The following is a 6,672-nucleotide window of genomic DNA, read 5'->3' on the forward strand; positions in this document are numbered from 1 at the left end:
ATGTATAGATCAACAAGATAGGCTGTGGGTCAGAGGATAGGCTGGATGCATCTTTTTAACTTGTGTGTCCTATACAGCAGAAACCTAAAACAATAAAAACTTCAAGTTCACTGGAAATAACCAGGTGATTTAATGTTGTGAAGCATGTCTTTTGAACTACTCAATAATAGTTAAGCTTTGCTGTATTGCAACAAAAGTCAAGCAAGCTATTTAGGTAAGGTTATATTTTCCTTACTATATTTATTTTAGTAGTAACTATTAGTGATAGTCTGCAGTGCATGCTCATAAGACCACATGGTGTGTTAATACCTAACAATTAAAATGAGCTTGCAAGTTAGCAGATATGGGCTTATTTAATGCATTGGAATGTATTTCTGATGGATAAGTCCTATAGTATAGATGCCTTACAGTAGCAGCTCTATCACAATTTCTGTAGCTACTTATAGCATGTCAAAGAGATCAGCATTACTTAGGTGCTTCAAGCTCTGTATGTGCATAAAATTTTTGCAGGAAGGGACTTTGTAATTCTGAAGCTTTGAAAGTCCTAGCCAACCCACTACAAGCGTGTAAAGTACTCTCACTTTTTCAATGTCTTTCTTTACGGATAATAATGAATTCAGATATATAACAGCTACATGTGGCAAATGAATGTTATATCTACTTTAAGGATACAAAGCATGAAATAAAGTTGTGCTGAAGAGATTAAGTAATTTGCTTAAAAATTCTAATCATACTTTAATCATGAATTGGGGACCTCCATCTTCAGCAGTCTGCTGCTTTCTGTTGAAGGCATTCTCATGAGTGGGTCATCCAGTGAGTGGATATGCAAAAATTAATTCTACAATTGGGCCTCCCATTATGAATTGTGTCAAATCGGTCAGCTTGAAAGATAATTCAGAGTTACTTTTGGAACTTTCCGGTGTTCGGCACAGGGCCAATTCTCCTCCCAGGATTAAACTTAAAATTAAAACTTCTGAAAACTCTATCCATAGAATGTTACACAATTTTTTCAGCTGTAATTATCCTTTGTAGTTACTCTTCTGAAGGCACAGCAGAGTACTTAAATACTGAAGTTAGAGGTGTTCTAACTGTTTAGCTTTGTTTTGTCCTTCCCCCTCTCTTTGTACTACTCTTGTCATCCCTGCCACTGCTTTCGTCAGTCAATTGCCATGGAATATGCTGAATGGAAGCCAGTGTTCCTCAGTCTTGCATTGCAGGAGTAGAAACATATGCCTGAACTTGTAGGAATAGCTTGCAGTCCAGCCTGATTCCTCTCTTCTGCAGCCAAAACCACTGAGCCTTCTGCACCTGAGCCTTTTATCCTAGGTTGCTCCTGTGCTGTTCCTGAGAGTGCAATTATCTTAATAGGATTGAGATGTGAACTGTAGCTTCTGTGGTAACAGGTTCCTGGGTTTTAAAAGCTGCTTGTGCAGAATCCATGTTTCATTGTTTTCTTTGAACTGTACTTGTATTATGTCCAGAAACACCCCACCACTTATGAACCCACCCCAAGCCCTCCATCAGCTCAGCAAATTTGAAGTCCAAGTAGGAATTAATTTTTCTGATTATATAGCTATGCTCTTGCCTAAGAGGAGAATGGGCAATCCCTTGGTAAAGGCAAGCCTGCTGCAGGAAGGCAGCTCAGGCCAGTCTGGTTATGGCTTTGTATTCAGGGTACAGGATTTTGCTGAAAAAAACTGAACTGGCTGGGAAGCTGCTTCAGACAGCAGAGGTAACCTGGGACTTGCACAGGCTGAGTATCTGCTGAGAAGTCTGTCCAAAGTAGTGATAAACTTAGCATTGCTTTTCACTGGAGTGTTACTTCTTTCTAATACATTGCCAAGCTCCTTGAAGTGTTTACCTTCTGCTCTCTGTCTTGTCTCTATGAATCTGTGCTCTTTAACCTATAAATATATTGGCAAGCTTTGAGCGCATATGCAGTAACAAATGAGGAAATGTAGTCCACCTCCTAGGGGCAGAGGATTTCTGAACTGTGAATGTGTGAAAGAGTGCTCAAGTATTACCTATATCCTCTGAGATGACAAGTCTTGTTGAAGAGAACTGGATGGTGAGTCTGCAGTGGTTCAGCAAGATGAGTTGGAGTTGTAAACAGCTGACCTGGTGTAACACCAAACTGCACGATCTGGCTGCTGCGGGGATCTTGCACGTTTGCTGTCCACATCAAACGATGCTCAAAGCTTATGCAAGATCTGTTTGTAACCACAAAGAACAGGTTTCAGCCTGCTTTAAGGAGAAAGTTAAGTCCTAACAGACAGTAATAGAGGGTATAAAAGAAATTACTCATTCAGAGAAGTGACCAAATCATGCACAGATTATAAAGAAAGTAGTGATTAAATTATTAATCTTTTTGGGAAAAGGTATGTGTAACTTTCCAAAAATAAACTGAATTTTCAGCAGTAATTTCTAATTAATTATATTGGAATTTGGAAATAAGATTTTAAACTCCTGAATTTTTATGTACACTTCTAGAAATGTTGGGGCAAAACCACATTTGAGAATCAGTAACAGTTGTATGAATGCAAGTAGCAATTGTTGCATCATTTTTATTTTTATAGAAATATCTAACCAAAAAGGTGTATAAAAAGCTTACAATTTTTGTAAGAGAACAGTATTTTTATTTTACTTTTTAATGTTATGTTGATTATACTGTATTGTATAGTTATATTGGTATTTCAGTATTCATATTAATGAACATTAGTTAATATTTTAAATAACATGAAAGAGCCTGTAAGCAGAGAGCAAAGGAAATCATACAGTCTAGAAGATTTGCTTTCCAGCTTTTGTAGGCTGGATTGCTCTAATAAATGGCACAAGTAGCAGCTCTAGATAAAGAACCCTGTATCGTGGATTTTCTTTGGATTTCTAGTTACTTAAGCAAACATTCAGAGTAGGCCAACTACGTTCAAGGCAATTCAGGTGATGTTTAACACTTTACCTCCAGGACCAAGGGTTTTTTTACAGATCACTTGGCTGAACTCTGCTCAGACCCTCTTCTTTCACTGACATCTAATCAGAATATTTCTTCACCTTTACAAAATATTCTGGTACACACATATATATAACATCATATAATATATGAATTACGGAAATAAAGTTTCAAATTAGAGGAATTATTTCCTGTTAGAAAAAACAATTGTCAGGAAGATCTTGGGTGAAATTTGGCCTTACTGACTCAAGTTTGTAAAAGGAAGGTGCCAGTGGGTGTCAGTGAGGTTGGGACTTAATCTTGTGATTTTTAAACTTACTCAATACTTTTTCTCTCTGCCTCTCTAGAATATAGATAGTAAATGGCTCTTACAAAGGCATCAAGTAATTTATGTGCGCAAGGAGCTCAAGCTCTAATTTTGTGATGGAGAAGTTGTGTTGAAGTTGTAAAGCAAGCTGAAGGCTCAAGGTACTGTTCATGCTTAAAGGAAAGTATATGCAATGTTGCCTTTCTTTCTCAAGAGTCAAAACGTAAAGATAACTATTTTGGTCAGAGGTGGGGGGAAGGAAATGTGTAAAAACAAGAATTTAATTTGGAAGATGGATCTCCAACTGTTACAGTATGTTCGTGATTCTGAGTATCTTATGATGACATTATGTTTTTTCCTCCATGGTAGCTCAAGGTTAGATGCTACGATCTTAAGCCCACTCACTTGTCTCCATGAGATCTTCCTTTTCCACCAGTGCTAATGATTCAGCAGCAGTGGACTGAGAAAATGCAATTAGCTAAGGTAGCTATAGCTTTAAGCTGTGAAAATGGTCGCAATTGTTTAGTGGCTTGTAAAGCATTTATTAGTGCCCAGAGTGATTATTACTTCTGAGAACTCTTAGCCATACTCCTTTCACGGGATCTGCCATTCTTGCAGAATATCATAGAAATTACACCTGTATGTATTTCTTAAACTGGTACCAACCTAGTGAGTTCACAACAACAATCTGTGATCACTTCAAATCATCCTAACTTTTGTTCATCCAGTTTAATTACAAACGATACCTCCTACGTTTCAGACTATATATCTCAGAAGTCACACACTGTACTTCTGTATTATACAGTAAGTTTTATGTACAACAATGCCTGGAAAGTTATGCCTTCTGTTTGAATCAACTATCCCTGAAAGTGAGCGTATATTTAATAAAGTTAAACAAGCTCATGCTTAGAAGGTGAAACATAAGAAACTAGATAAATGAGACTTACCCAGGCCTTACCAGGATTTATTTCAAGAAGCCTTGGACCTTACTAATCCAAGCAGAGTACACACCTGCAAAAAGCTGGTCCTTACTAAACACAAAACTTAACGGAGTGAAAAGGGCAACTGCAGCAGAGGGAAGGACAGTGACTTCTGGGGTCAGGGAAAGTTGAGAACCAAGAGTTTGCTTTGCTGGAAGGCCAGCACCCAGCCTCCCAGACCAGTATGTTTGACAAATGTGTCTCTAGTGCTATCATGCACTAGTTGTTAAATTCTTGCTTAGCCAAGCCTCTATCTGGTGTAATTCTGTCTTTTTACATGGACATAGGAATTGGTATGCCACTTAAACTATCATATTAGTCTGGATTACTTCAGACTAATTTGGCCTTAGTGGTTGGCCCTAAACCCATAAGGTGTGAAAGTGCAAGAAGCTTTATGCTGGCTGGCCTCAGTGACTCAAATTGCCTATCAGTTTGGTTTATTCTGAGACAGAAAGATAACTTATTCTGATGGGGAAAAACCCCTGAAAATCTAGTAATGGCTCTAAAAGAAAGTTAGACTAAAAGCTAAGTCAGCCTTTGTAGGGGAATAGACAGGGATCGGCGACCGGAAGATCACGGGATGTGACGGAAAGATAGACTCCTCCCCATAGGAGTGGCAGGAACAGGAACCGCAACAGCTATATAAGCATGTGATGCAGCTAAATAAACGGACATTTTGTATCCATCATATTGATGTCTGTGCATCACTGTCCCCAGGGTGGGTAGAGCCCTGTGTCCCAGAGATATGCGGCCCAAGATAAGTTCTCCCGTAGAAGCGTACAGCTACAAGCCTTTATGAAGACCACCTGCGTATAGCAAAAGGAATCTGAAGAGCAGTAGGTGTATTTCAGTGCAGACCTTGGTTATTTACACAGGTGTAATTAGTGACAAGGAAGGACATAAGCTCTATGAAAGAGCTAGAACAGTGGACTGGGAGGCAAAGTATAAGGACTCTTGCATTTTGTCACACAAATACCACACGCCTGCAAAAATCATACGGATAAGTGTGTTTAGTGCTACCCACCTTTTATGGAGCTCTAGGTCCTCCATCCGTGTGGTGTAACTGATTGAATACTTCATTAGCAGTTGCTGGCATTTTGAAATTCTCAGCAGAAGCAGGCTATTGAGAGAAACAAAATATATATTAAAAAAAAATTCTGAACTTAGCAGAAACAGTCAGTGTCTATTGAACTACATTTACATGTCCTGTTCTCACCTGTTAACTTTTTCTACCCTATTGATATGAACAGACCTAAGCTAAGTTAATAGTATTTCCTATCAGCCTGGAATTTACAGCTGGGGGCAACATTAAGCTCAGGGTTTTTTTGGAACAGCTTATCTTTAAGTGTATGCTGCATATGCAGCCAAATTCCTCAGTGGAGTTGGAGTGGAACTAATGCTTTCGGGATCTGTTAAAGTATCTGGTTTTCCACATTTTCGTATTCAATAAATGTCCAGACTGCTAAAAAATGTTATCCTAAACCATGGAAGTTAGAGTAATAAAATTAATGGCTAGCTTATACCTTTGTCACCTTTCTTTGTCTACTGATATTCCAGAGGAACCTATAGGAAAGTGTTTTTCAAATATCAAGTTAGTATCTTCTGTTTCACTTCTTCCTCTCACTCCCTGTGCCTCTCTCAAGCCATCGCTGAAATTCATCTTCCTTATGGTCACCATTTGACTTCTTTTACCCTGGTCTCTTACTCTTTTAGGTAGTATTGCTCAGTCTTTTGAATGCCACATGCTTCCAACTCCTCAGACCCCACATCTTCAATCAGGGCATAATTTCTTTCTTTCCAAGATGCTCTTTCCTCACTCCATCTTCTTGAACATGACTACCTTGGGTCCATTTGTCCTAGGGCCACTGTTCTGCATACACTTTCCCAGGTACTTTAATCATCAAGTACTAAAAAATGACCAGGCTAAAGTGACAAATTTTGAGTAATATTGGCTTACTTAATCTACTTATGGTGCACATGAACATGGTCATTTGATTGGTAAACATGTTCACTACAAGGATGCTTTGGGAAGGATAAAGACTAAAACTGGAAGTACAAATAACTGGTATCTGCTGAACAAAAGAACTTGCTGTTTTTACTTGTTCACCTTGCTGTTCTACAGTCATAGGTTCAGCAACACAGAGGCTTAAGGACAAAATGGTCCAATAGTTTATCTCATTTAATTGTCTATACATCACAGGCCATTTTGCTTCATGCAATAAACCTTGCACTAAGCTCAATAAAAACAGACATTAGCAGGGTCTAAGGCCATTCATGGTCTCCAGGTTTCCTCCAGCACGGCACTCTTTCATGTAGTGGTGTTCCTCCTTAGCCAAATATTTTAGGATTTTTAAAAAAAAGTGCTACCCAGATCAGCTTAAAAGGTAGAAATGTGTTAGATTTAGGGAGCTCATTATGTGCTTATCTCAGGCAGAAGT

This window comes from Phalacrocorax carbo, chromosome 1 (assembly GCF_963921805.1).
Source record: "Phalacrocorax carbo chromosome 1, bPhaCar2.1, whole genome shotgun sequence".
NCBI classification, from domain to species: domain Eukaryota; kingdom Metazoa; phylum Chordata; class Aves; order Suliformes; family Phalacrocoracidae; genus Phalacrocorax; species Phalacrocorax carbo.